At 41.9% G+C, this 12,580-nt stretch overlaps 1 protein-coding gene across 4 annotated transcripts in view; it reads right to left on the reverse strand.

Moving 5' to 3' along the window:
* The window catches only part of CYLD (CYLD lysine 63 deubiquitinase), a 46,785-nt gene extending 41,589 nt beyond the window's left edge, over positions 1–5,196 (reverse strand). For 3 of the 4 annotated variants that reach the window (XM_073307654.1, XM_073307655.1, XM_073307652.1), the window contains exon 1: positions 4,999–5,196. The gene's annotated coding sequence lies outside the window, so the exon portion shown is untranslated. The other variant, XM_073307653.1, reaches the window with a different exon arrangement.
* Positions 5,197–12,580: the final 7,384 nt, after the last annotated feature.

Here is a 12,580-nt window from a genome sequence, read left to right on the forward strand (position 1 = left end):
ACGCACTCAACCTTAATTCAGTCCCACTGGAGCTGGCAAAAGCCACTGGGATTTGTCTGCATGCACTCCAGTTGCATTCAGCATTTTAGGTATATCGGTACTGAATGGTGGAGGCAGTAGATTGGACAGGTTGGTAGATGTGTTTGTGATATGAGAAACATCATAGCTTTGGCTGTGATATGAGGAGATGTCAGTCTGAATCTCTCAATGCCTGTGATCAAAGGAAAAGGGTGAATGGGTACTCTGAGGTTCCACTCTGCATCATTTCAATACAGCATTGTGTAGGTTATGTCAATAACAGGGCACTGGTGGTTTCTTGCTATGAGTAAGGCTAAGATTTTCTTACAGTTATTTTTAGTAAAAAGTCACAGACAGGTCACAAGCAGTAAACAAAAATTCATAGAAACCCGTGATCTGTCCCTGACTTTTACTAAAAATAACTGACAAAATGGGGAGGGAGGAGTGTTTAGCACTCACTGCTGCTGGGGCGCCAGGGTCCCCCCACACTGCCCGCGGCAACTGAGAGCTGCGGAAGGTGGGGGGAGCCATAGTGGCTGGGGCTGAAGTGGAAAATGTCACCGAGATCTCTGGAAATCACAGATTCTGTGACTTGTGACCTCCATGACAAAAAATCTTAGCCTTAGCTATGAGTAGGGCCTTACAAAATTCATGATCCATTTTGGTCAATTTCACAGTCCAAGGATTTTAAAAATTGCAAATTTCATGACTTCAGCTATTTAAATCTGAAATTTCATGGTGTAGTAATGGTAGGGGTTCTGACCCAAAAGAGTTGCCGGAGGGGAGGGGATCATAAGTTTCTTTGGGGGGAGGGTGGGCGTCGCAGTATTGCCACCCTTACTTCTGCGCTGCCTTTAGAGCTGGGTGGCCAGAGAGCGGCAGCTGTTGGCTGGGTGCCAAGCTCTGGAGACAGCCCCGCACCAGCGCCGAAGTAAGGATGGTATGGTATGGTATTGCCACCCGTACTTCTATGCTGCTGCTGGTGGGGGGCTGTCTTCAGAGTTGGGCACCTGGCCAACAACTGCCGCTCTCTGGCCACCCAGCTCTAAAGGCAGCGCGGAAGTAAGCGTGGCAATACAGTGATCCCCCCCCTAAAATAACCTTGCGACACCCCTGCAACTCTCTTTTGGGTCAGAACCCCCAATCTGAGAAACACTGGTCTCCCCCGTGAAATCTGTATTGTATAAGGTAAAAGCACACAAAAGGCCAGATTTCACCGGGGGCGGAGGGGGGATGACCACCAGATTTCACAGTCCATGATGCATTTTTCATGGCCATGAATTTGGTAGGGCCCTATCTATGAGTATTGTCAGTAGTGAGAGCAGTCTGCAGATTTAATGATAGGTAGGAGAAAACATAAGGTTTAGTTCATCTCCTGTGTGCAACGATGAAGGGTTTATAAAACCGTGAAAAGTGGTTGTTAAATTTTACAAGGGTGGTAATCTATCAGGGGAGTACGCTCACTGTTGTAAGTGTAGGACAGGTGCTGGTAGTGCCTCTGCATTGCAACGAAAAGGCAGATTTCAAGCATGTGTGTTTTGGGGCATCACTTGAGGAGGGCAGAGTTAAGGTTGAGCAGACATTTACCTTAACTTTCTATTTCCTGTACTTCTGTTTCCAAGAGCTTGAATTTTGCTGAACCTGACTTTCTGAAAGGTCATGAGCTATCGCTGGGCAACCTTAACTCTGAGTTAAAGTTTTTGCCATTTAATTTCCTTCTGTTTTTTTTCTCTGTTTTGTTATTTTAAGAAAGAGAGACATGTTTTCTGGTAGGAGACTGTGGTCATTTAGACAGTTGTTGTTCTCACCCAGCTTTACAGCGGATGTACTACTGAAGTACCTAGCTTTCATATAGTGCTTTTCAACAGTAGAGCTTAAAGAACTTTACATTGTTATCCCCATTTTGCAGCTCACATGGAAGAGCAAGGAAAGGGGCTCAGCAGACCAAGAAAAGCAAGGTTTCCCTGATCCCAGACCACACAGCAGAGGTAGGACTCGCCCGGATCCCGGCACATACCTGGTAGGATAGAATTTGGGGCTAACAGGCCCACCCAACCCTATACCTCCATCTCTCACTCCACCAATCCCTATTTCCTCCCTCTACTTGAGCCCCAACCCTCTCTTCCTTTCCCTACCACCCATTGCCATTTATTCCTCTCTCCGTAACACCCCATCCTCCAATGTAGATTTAAACCTCTCCACCCCACTCCCCATCTACTCTTCCACCCCATTCACCATCCCCTCAAAGCAAGCATTCACATGTATAATTTATTTTCTCTTCAAACAGTTGAAGTGTTCTCTGAATTATCTTCCATACTCAGATTCTCTCTCTCAAACCCAATGTACACCTTGAAGAGGTGGATTCACCCCTATGTTTACACAGCTCATTCTCAGATTTCTGACAAGGATCAGTGGGTTTCAAACTTACAAGCTGCTAGAATCTGTGAACTTTATGAAATACTGGATTTTTTCCAGAAGATTGGGGCTGTATCTCAGGAATCCCTTACTCAAATTAACCCGTATTAGCATCACAAACCCTATCCTACACTCACAGGGACTGTCTCGAAATTTGCATTGTCTCATGGAAGCATGCTGACGCTCCACTAAAATTATGTGATGTTCTCAGCTGAAAGACCATACCTCCTGCATATGAATACAGCCTGAAACAATAACTCCACTGTGAGCTGCTCCACTGATGTCAGTGGGTGTCTCATCCCCCTTCCTCAGTGCTAGAGAGCCTATGATATTTGCATGTGTAATTTACTACATTACATAGCAATGCGGTGATGAATATTAAGCCCTGCGTATGACAGAGTACTTAACAATACTGTCACAGTCCCGTATGACAAACTGAAGAACTTTTTCTATCCAGCTAGGTTCTTATCACAAAGATGGCCATGGTATATCTGAGCCTATCTTACTACCAAAATGGGTTGAGGGGTAAGAGAGACAACATCTTTGGAACAGGAGTAAAGACCTGGATCAAGTGACTGAAACTTTGTAAGTGTGGCTAAGGGGGTGAACCTTTGCACATCTTTAAGCCTACACATCTGTAGTTTAGCCCAGTCAGAAGTTCCCTAAATTCCTCCCCCACATCCCCTCACCCTTTCAGTCACTAGCATATACTGTTACATCTCACTGTGTAAAAGGTTTGTTCTGAAATTTGAGACTTTGTTTCTGCCTTGTGATAGCATTACTTGGAGTAAGCAGTGTGGTTTGTATCTCCTATCACGTTTCAGCATGAATATACACAAATCTATTGCCTTGATTCAGATTATAGAACAAGTGGGGAAAACTGGATCAACTTGTTTCAAATTGTCTCTTGTAGAATCCTCAGTTTAAATATCATGTTTTGAATAACCCCATGTACAGAGAAAACAATCAAAATTGTCAAACAGTCTGAAAAATGTTTTTAAGTGGAAGAAGCTATAGTAGTTGAGTGGGCAAATGTAATAGCATCCAAGGGAGGCCAAAGCTGCATGTTTGCTATACTAAGTGAAATAAAAATATGCATTGCTAAGTGAAAACATGCATCTTAACACAGAGCAATGAATTATTGGAATTTTTAAATGTATTTTTACTATTTGGATTTTACTATTTAACTTTTTTTTAAGCAATACTGTAAAATATGAAAAATATTTTTCAGTTTTAAAAAGAATGTTTTGGTAATATAATTTGTTTAAAAGAAAAAAGCACTACATTGTAGCTGTTTGGTATACTATGTACGTAGACTTGATTTGGGGATGACACTTGTGTGTCAGTATGTGCCAGTTGTCTCCAATTCAGAGGGGTTGTGCATTGTTTTCATATTTTGAGATGAAAGATGAAAACACTATTTTCAGTCAGATTTAATGTTCTTGCCTTACGAGTTAATATATACTTCCTTATACTTGTTATGAATTTTTATTTTCTGAACAGCATAAAATATGCTTAAACATTTCCTTGCTTTTAAATGCTTATTTAAAAAAAAACAACAGATTTTTATTTTTCATTAACCTAGACGTTTTCTCTTAAACTTTTGGGCACGTGTGTAAGTGAAGATACGGTTTAAACTTTTAAATAAAAGGGATGACTGGTGACCAGATCATTACATTAAAGCTAGGTTTCAGAGTAACAGCCGTGTTAGTCTGTATTCGCAAAAAGAAAAGGAGTACTTGTGGCACCTTAGAGACTAACCAATTTATTAGAGCATAAGCTTTCGTGAGCTAGAGCTCACTTCATCGGATGCATCTGATGAAGTGAGCTGTAGCTCACGAAAGCTTATGCTCTAATAAATTGGTTAGTCTCTAAGGTGCCACAAGTACTCCTTTTCTTTTTACATTAAAGCTGTGAGCTAAACTGGCCAAAAAAAAAATCAGTGCCCCCTGCACAGCCCTTATCTATTTCAGTGTACCCCTGACAAAAGCCAGAGATCACTATGTTACTAAATCCTTAATCCTACCTACAGTCACGTCTGACAGTATGAACCTCTCACCCAACTGACTTCAGTGTTCTGCGTGAGTTCCCGGAGCCAGCTGCAGGATCGGGGCCTAACTCAGGTAGGCAGCACAGGCTACCTACCTGCCAGCCGCACGCTGGTTGAAAAGGCGAAACCAAACCCCTCACCGTGCGAAGTCCTAGGAGAGGAAAGGTCACACACGCGCAGAACTGGAACCCACGTCTCGCTATGCGGCGCTCCTGCCAACGTCTAACCCCGCAGGCCCGCCGAGGCGACCCAACCTCCCCGGCCGGTACCGGCCCGGGACAAGGGGGCGGGGGGGCTGACGGCGCTCAGCACTTACCCTGTGCCGGCCCGCCGCTAGCCCGCCGAGCGCGGCCCCGGGGTGGGGCCCGTATTGTCGCCTCACGTACAGAGCGGCACGGTCCGCGGCCAGCAGCCCCCGCCGACTTCGAGGGACCGGGACCGGGACCAGCCCCACGCCCAGGGCAGCGGGAGGCAGCCCCGGCGCGCAGCGCGACCGCCCCGGACCCCTCACTCACCTCTTCATCCTCGGACCAGCGAGCCGCCTCGTTGCTGCTGCTGCCCAGGCAGCCCCTCCTGACAGGGCCCGGAGCCGCCGGCGCGGGGACTTTCCCCGCCCGCTCACACCCCCGTGGGGCTCATCAGAGCGACGCAGCCCGTAACCCACCCACTCAGCGGCCCGGCCTGTGAAACCTACCCTGCTATACAAACAGCACCGCCCCCTGCCATCTGCCGGAGCCAACTACAAGGCCCGGAGCCGGCCACTCTCCCTCCTATTGGGCTGACACTCACAGCCTGCCCCTACGCGGGGATTTCCACTCCATCATGCTTGGCAGAGCCGCAGATGAAGGCGGGAACAGACGTGTGGGAGGAGTCAAACCGATGGGATTGATTGGCTAAATCCTTTAATCCCGACCGGCCCGCAGATTGGCTACACAGAGGGGGTGGAGGGAACATAAGAGGAGCAGAGGTTTGATTGGTTGAGCCATCAGACTCGCTGTCTAGCGATTGGTAGAGTTTAACCAGGTGGGCTGTAGGACAAGTTGATTGGCTGAATCTTTCAGCAACTGGCTTGCTATTGGCTGCAGTGGGGGAGCGAAGGCGGGGCTCAGGAGCGGGCAGTAGCCCTGTCCTAAGGGGGTAGTAGAGTGAGCAGTGGCAGGGGGGAGGGGCCCACACCCAGCAGTACTCCTCATGCAGTGAGCCCAGGCCTGGGGTCTGCCCTGACACCCGCCCAGCAGCACTACCCTGCCCTGGGCCCTTGAGCTGCCCCTGTCCCTGGTGCATTCAGTTAGGCAAAATGGTGAGAAAACCTGGATTTGTGCTGGAAATGGCCCAACCTGATGATCACTTTAGATAAGCTATTACCAGCTGGACAATGGGGTGGGAGGAGGTATTGTTTCATATTCTCTGTGTGTATATAAAGTCTGCTGCAGTTTCCACGGTATGCATCCGATGAAGTGAGCTGTAGCTCACGAAAGCTCATGCTCAAATAAATTGGTTAGTCTCTAAGGTGCCACAAGTACTCCTTTTCTTTTTGCGAATACAGACTAACACGGCTGCTACTCTGAAACCAAGGATTTAATGTGACCCTGTAACTGGCCCAGTTTTGAACATGGTTTGGCATACAGAGGACTCAGGCAGCTTAGTGCCATGGCAAACCGTTACATTTTGTATTAAAGATGGTGGGGTAGGGGAAGAGCAGTTAAAACATTTGAAATATAAAGTATCAAATAAGGCTTTCATTTTAACAGCCCTTGTTCCCTTTCCTTTTAGCTAGAGAGGTTTCTTTTTGTTTGTTTGAAGAAAGAACCTCCCATTCCTTTGTTGGACAGTCTCTGAGATGGTATTAAAAATGGTAAAACCATGGGCAGCACGTAAACGACTGGCTGGGGGAGGCTAGGCCCCAGCTCCGCCTCTTCCACCCAAGGCCCCGCGCCTTCTGCACCACCACCCCCTGGAGCCCAGAGCCACGGCTACTGGCCCCCCACCCTAGCCCTGGAAGGACGAGTGGCACGGCTCCTGAAACAGGGCCACTGCACAGGGTGACTGGAGCTGCACGCAGAGCGGGAAGCAGGGGTCGGGGAGCAGAGCATGGTTGGGGCTACACTTGGCTGTTTGGGGAAGCATAGCTTCCCCCAGTCTATAGTACCTGCCGCCCATAGGTAAAACCCATCCTTTCAGGGGAAAGATTAGAAGTTAGTTGAGATCGGCTGAAGCTGCAGTTGTTGCTGTTGTTAAAGGCCAATTCCATTTCCTAAAAGACAAAAACACATGGAACAGGAATGAAAAGTAAAGCAAGGATAGAAAATGCTGGATTTCCTTCCACAGTCTCTTCTTTTACAGACCCCAAAAGGGAGTGATGGGAAAAATAACCAATCCTCTTATTTCAGAGTAGGAGCTGTGTTAGTCTGTATCCACAAAAAGAACTGGAGTACTTGTGGCACCTTAGAGACTAACAAATTTATTAGAGCATAAACTTTTGTGGGCTATAGCCCACTTCATCAGGTGCATAGAATGGAACATATAGTAAGAAGACATATATCTACACATACAGAGAAGGTGGAAGTTGCCATACAAACTGTAAGAGGCTAATTAATTAAGATGAGCTATTATCAGCAGGAGAAAAAAAATCTTTGTAGTGATATCCACCACTTAGACCTAATTTCCAATATACCAATTTTGGTCCCACATTTTTCCTGTTTATCAGGCACAATCTTTGAATTTTATCAGTAGGGCTTTTTGTTTGTACTAATCAATCTATTACCCTTTTGCATCTTTTACCATCATTATTTATTGTTATAGGTTATTGTGGCACTTTATGAACTGTCATTCATTTTTCACAGTTGAGCTTACAATTTAGGTAAATTTATAGGCCCAATTATCACAACACCCCCTAGATGTGCACTGAGCCCATGTATCCTTGGCAACAGCAACCTCTGCCCTGGGCCCCTAAGACATGCAGTAACCCCATGTAAACCCACAAACCACTACACAGAGCTGTTTAGCTCTACAAGGACCCCACATGCATCTGTACAAACTGCTAATAATCTGAGATGCCCCCATCAGATATCCAACAACCTGATGTACCATTGCATTCATGCCTAAATGAACAAGACACTTGCAAACTCACTCTCCCCTTAGACATGCATGACATAATGTGCCCCCAAGCACACCAGCCCCAGGCTTCTTAACATGATACCACCAGCACTGGCAAAACTATGTGTTAAAAAATCATGAGATTGGCTTAACAATAATGAGCTGTTTTGTTCTGAATTTTTTTTTAAACACAACATAGTTTGGAGATTTTTTTATATTTCTGATTTCAGCACTTTTTTAATGAAAACAGAGATTCTCACTAAATTACAGGAACCTGGGGATTGAAGAAAAACACCAAATATTGCAAGATCTGTGATAAAATTGCTACATCTTCACCTTAGACATGCAGTGAGCTGTAGCTGTGCAGGTAACCTGCAGTGACTTGTCTTGTACAAGTACATACTCACCCTTTAGATGTATAATGACCTGACATGTCTGTCCAAAACATGGTCCATTAGATATGGAATAGCCCCATCATGCCTACATATTCACCCTCCCTCAGATGTGCATTCACTCAACATGCCCGGGTCCTCACAACCCACACCTTAGATATGTAATGAACTTATGTGCAGTGCACATATGGCCCAATCAGTGATACAGATACAATCACTAACTGTTAGATGTGCAAATACCCAGTTTGATGACCACGCTTCTTTAAATGTGAAAGCGTCCAATTCCACATAAAAGAAACAGTAAGTGCAAATTTAACATATTTCAGTATGGTTACCTGATATCCATGCATGATGCTGTATCAGACATTCACTTACCTCATTTGCACATTCAAAGACAAGTTAGACTGCATTTATCCAAACTGGAGGCGGTGCACAATGTTCATTTACACTTTGATAGAAGAAGAAGGAAGTTTATTTTTATTAATTAACTAGACAATATGCTGCAATGCACAAAATATCAGTTGCTACATCAGTTTTATGTAGTAGGAAAAAGCGAAGGGTGTATTGTTAAATCATTCATTATCCTTGTGAAGAATCCAATTAATATTGTATGCTAGATTACCTACAGTCAACATAACTGGGGATTTAAGAGCCTGAATCGAAGATCATTGGAAAGACTCCTGTTGAATGAGTGAGCTTTGAATTGGGCCCTGACAAAATATTTTGGCAGGATAACACTTTAATTATACAGCATATGTGTGGTCAATACATTATTTGGCACCTGTACATTAGTTAAATAAATCCACTTGATATCTTGTAATTTTTTCTTCTGGTAAGTAAATTCACGGCCACTCTTGCATCAGTTAGCACATTTGCTACTTCAAAGACATACAGCACTTTTAAAAAGAAGTCTTGAGCAGAATTTTCAATGCTTTATAACAAAAAGGTTTTCCAGTCAAAATTTTTCCATGTTAACAGTTAACTGCATGCTTTCAATTAACCACTAATGTTCCCTTTAGAAGTCAATGCCAGTCAGTCATTATAATAATACTATTATAAACCTATTTAAATTAATACAAATATGAAATAAAACTTTTCCGCAATCTATAGCATTGTCAGTCAGAACTCACAGGATAATTATTTTAAATAGTGCTTCATGGGATATTCAGTAGCGAAGACTTTGTGGCACAGTTACTTACACACATCTTTGTGTGAACATTAAACTTCCTCTAATCTTAATATCCAGTTTAAAAATGCTTCAGACTCTTAGGAAAGTGAAAAGTAGTAGTACAAAATAAGATTACCATATACATGAATGTATTAAAATCCAAACTAGCAGCTGTTTAACTGACCCTCTTTTTATTTATGTGTGTGTGTGTGTATATCTATATATAAGCAAATATTTTCTCTCATTCATTATTTATTTTGGGTTTCTGGACCATGGCATTTATTTTTAGGCAGATTTATGGTTTATCCTTTTAGGCATATAAGACTGTTTTTAACCAGTGACTTAAATAATTGTTTTCCTTTAAATCATATAAAACATTTGCCCTTTCTGAAGCTTGTGCTTCCAGCAGTGAGCTCCCAATAAGCATAGAAAGCTGTAATTAAAGACTGTATCATAATGCACATGCAGAAGGAGTTCAAATTAAGATTTCACAGGCAACCTTAAATCTGGTATTTCCTAATTTTTCAGAGCTTGACTTTGCATCCTTAATGTTCTTTTAATGTGTTTTTTAATGTAATTTAGCAATTGTTGCAACACAGCATTAATTTAAAAAATCCTTGGGGCTGTCCTAGTTTATGCTGAGTACTTACTGTACTGGTCCTCACAGGTCTCCAGAACCCAGTAGATGCAAAATTAACACACAAGCAACAAAAAGCTCAGCTGCAGCCAGAATCACGGCTTGAGAACATAACTGTGGTAAACGTTATGGACTGAAAAATGCCCACCTTTAGGTAAAATGGAGAGAGGGCACAAGTAAGGACCCTCGGTTATTGTGATGATGTGTGAGATGGACTAAATTCAGTCTGAATGTCAGAATCCAAGGTGAGTTGGGTTGACTGCTTGTAAGGAAAAATATGTTTTCCTTACAAACGGATACAATTTGTTATGTAATTAGTGAGACACAATGAATATACAACCTCACCACAGTATCATTTTACACAATCACTTTTTAGAGTAAAATTGCACTTTAAAGTCATATTTACTTTATCAAAAATAGACAGTGCTGAAAAAATAATAATATTTGTGCAGTATGTTTCCTTCATTTTGCAAGCTAAAAGCACATAATAACACCAAGTTATACTCTGTTAATGCTCAAGATGGCTATCTATACAAAGCAACAGCATTTTCCTTCATTATTAGGGTTCCCTTTGTGTTGCTATAGAAGGCATCACTATGTCCATTATAAATCCTATTATCCCAAATTTCATGGGGTTTATAACTTGCCAATAAATACATTATACTGGGAATTTGGCATATAAATCTTAATCCGAGTATATCTTAATCACATTTGAAAATAAAATTGGATTGTTTGTTAAAGTTATAAGAATGAACCATCTAAAATATTAGGAGTGATTGCCTTTCCCATCTGTACTTCAGTAATTCAAAAACAAATTGAATATTTTGAAAATAAATTTGTAGTTCAACTACATTATGGACTGATCCTTTCAGGTATTTTGGGAGGGAAATGACTACATTATTTCATTTAGCAAATCTACTTTCTGTATATAGAATAGCCTCACTACTCAAGCTAAATTTAATGACTTCTATCACACAGATTTAAAGATCATAAATTTTAGCTGTACTTTTATGAAAAAATCACAGAAGGAACAAGGCGCCTGATTGTTATTTTAGAGAACATTAAGGCCCCTTTATATCACTCTGGCAGAGTAAGTGGGCCTTAAAATGAGTACATTATTAAATTAATCCCACTTTAAAGGCCCCACCTTTGTTTTAACATTGACACAAGAACACACTTTCCATCAAGGTGTGTAAATAAATTTTATGAATCACATTCTTGATGAAAGGAAGCAGACTACACTGTTTCTTTTACAATATTAACTGAGGCAAAACAAATCTCAGTTTCAAATTAAACAATATTATACATTTAAACATTATACAAGTTAATATGAAGTCATTTTTTGTTCTGTATTGGCATTGTAGTTTGACACACACTTGTCACAATTTAATCAATGTACAGCAGCTGAACTTTTCTGTTTCGTCAGATACCTTGCTGCATTAAAAAAAAACCAAAAAGGCAGATTTCTGGGGGAAACATGTAAGGTGACAGTACCACACTATTTAGATATCAGTAATGTGATTTTAAAAGGGCTTCAGATAAATGTGTTGGGCATTTCTGCCTCTTCTTGATTTTTCTGTCACTCAGTGTCTAATGAATCATGATATTGATAAACAAGGATTAGTTACACAGTTTGAGCCATAAAAGAAAAAAAAACAATGGACACTCAAGTCATGTTTGCTAAGAAAGGGAACGGAGTGAGTACTGTTTGGTAATACAAATATCACAGCCATGAATTGACTGAGACATGGACATGGCTCCAGTAAACAGGATAATTAACATGTCAGGATCCTCAAAATATTAGCACAATGTTAACTTGCTATGCTCATTACAGGAAGATAACATTTTCAGAAAACTAGTGTCTTCACAAAATGTACAAGCTGCTTGTCTGAGACTTGTCTGAGACAAGCTGGCACCCACTACACTGAATTTGAATCTGAATGGACAAATGTAGTCAGATGGCCAAATAAGATTTTTGTTCTTACTATCCCTAGTGGACAATAGCAGAATATGGAACAGATTTTTTTTTTTAAGAGTGAGGGCAATTTTCCATTGAAACAACTTACTAAGGGTTGGGATGGATTCTCCATCACTGGAAAGTTTAAATCAAGACTAGATTTTTTCTCAAAGATATGCCTTAATTCAAACAGGATTAGTTCAGGGAAGCCCTGTGGTCTGTGTTACACTAGAGGTCAGACTACATGACCACAGTGGGCCTTTGGGCCTTATAATCTATGAATAACATGATCTCTAATGTGCACATGCTTGAATACAGCAGTCAATATAGCAGCTGATACCCCCAAGCCTCCCTCACTGGAACTGTCAGGTTTTTCTCCCTAAAATGAATACCACATTCCTTCCAGCAAGCTGAACTGCGCGATACAGTCTTGACATCTCCTAGGGACGCTATTTTTATGTGCTGAAAGTCATATGGACATAGGACTAGAAACATACCATTTGTCCAATAATACAATATAACATCACAATTATTTCTATAGCCCTAGGTACACCTGTATCATCTTTTAGTAGTGTGCACTAATCGGTATATGCCAGACAAATGAAGTGAATGGAAGTATTTCATACAAAATGCATGATGAATGAGCCAGTGCATGTGGATCCAGGCATCAATCACTACTAACTTTCCATAATTTTTAAGTAGTCAGCTAAATTAACCTTTTAGAAAATCTTTTCTTCCCTCAGAATGTGTGCTACCACTATCAAAATTGCACTATTGTTCTGCATGTGAAAAATCAAAACCAATGTTTCACCAGAACACTCAATGTACCACTCAATACAGGTTGCAA

The sequence above is a fragment of the Lepidochelys kempii genome, chromosome 12, assembly GCF_965140265.1.
Source record: "Lepidochelys kempii isolate rLepKem1 chromosome 12, rLepKem1.hap2, whole genome shotgun sequence".
NCBI classification, from domain to species: Eukaryota; Metazoa; Chordata; order Testudines; family Cheloniidae; genus Lepidochelys; species Lepidochelys kempii.